The sequence below is a fragment of the Pyxicephalus adspersus genome, chromosome 8, assembly GCF_032062135.1.
Source record: "Pyxicephalus adspersus chromosome 8, UCB_Pads_2.0, whole genome shotgun sequence".
Taxonomy (NCBI): Eukaryota; Metazoa; Chordata; class Amphibia; order Anura; family Pyxicephalidae; genus Pyxicephalus; species Pyxicephalus adspersus.
Window position 1 is genome coordinate 43,441,759 of NC_092865.1, and position 1,528 is coordinate 43,443,286.

Below are 1,528 nucleotides of genomic sequence, written 5' to 3' on the forward strand. Positions count from 1 at the left end.
TAACTAGCTAACAATAACAGCAGGATTGGAACATACCAACACACAAGGGATAAACAAGCTGTTGTGGTAGCACACTTTGCTTTTATATTCTGCCCCAGCTGTCCACTGGTCCTGTATTGCGACCCAGCTTTGTAGTGTCCTATATTTTTAAAGTGTAATCACAGTTTAAATTATACAGAAAACCTACTGTGGTCTTTAAATAGTTACTAATCTGAGATGCAGCTGTGTGACTCCCCTCTCTCAACATGATGGTAGATGATGCCAAGTTTAATGAAAAAGGCAAAAGCAGTAGTTTAGTTTCAGATGGTAACAAAAAATACCGCATTTAGATCTTCAGATTCTCGTTTCTGAAACCTCTCACTCACAGCTCCCTCTTGTCTTCCACACATATCCCAGCATGATTCTTCATCGTCAGTTAGTTAGTTTTGTCAATTTCTCTTTTTTTCTCTGTTTATAAAAAGAATATATTCCAGGTATTTATTTAAGCAGTCAATCAAGGAAAAGTCACTTATGTTTTGGTGGAAGAAAACAAAAAATCCTTGTGGTGCAAGTACATTTTTTTAATCAAGTAGCATAATGCAATTTCCCATTAATGTTTCCCAGGTAGTGAATTCCATTCCTCGAGTTCGAAAAGGCCTTCTATACAAATAATTTAACTTCTTTGTTATGAAAGTTATAATTGTTTTTTTAGATTGATTATGTTTGGTTATTCTTTGAAGGTTGCTCTTAGTGATAACAATTTATTAACTAAGTAAATTTTCATATTTGTAAATTATGGCTGGGGAAGAAATGGGCTTCTAGGCTTATGCCTTAACTTTGTAAAGGCTCTTTAAAGGTGTGGCTTTAAAATGTGAGTTGCATAGAAGAAAATGCTGTGTTTTTTTTGACTTAATGTTATTGTGAGTAACAAGATATGGAATGCTAACTGCTGTGATACAATTATAGTTTCTTTTCTAGGATTGGACAGGGATCAGACTGTAGTGTTGTCTGTCCCATATTAGATTTGCCAACCATAATATGTTAATGCAGGGGTGACAAACTCAAATACACAGAGGGCCAAAATTAAAAACTTAGACAAAGTCGCAAGCTAACCTTTCAAATTTATTGAAAAAATTTAGGAATTTTTTTTTTCTCATTAGATATAAACCCTTTTCTTATGGAAACAAATAGGTTTTGCTTTACATTCAATCTGCAACAAGCTTATAATCAAGAAAGAGGCATAAAAAATGTTCTTATGCCTCTTTCTCTATTTGTAGCCTTCTGAGTTAAATTTCAATGGTAACCTTTTTGCACAGGCTATCAATAATAATAACAATCTTCTTCTATGAAAATCCAACCATTCAAGTCCATGCCTTGGAGTAGCAAGGAAAAGTACAGCTTAAGGGGAGTGCTGGAAATGCCAGAGGTGGCCATTGCAGATCTAAATCTTATGAGTGGCCCGCCGCTGAAACTCCCTCTTCATTGAATGATGCCGGGAATTTTAGTAGCGGCGCTATTTCAATGCAGCTGCGGGCCAGCTGCAGTTTAT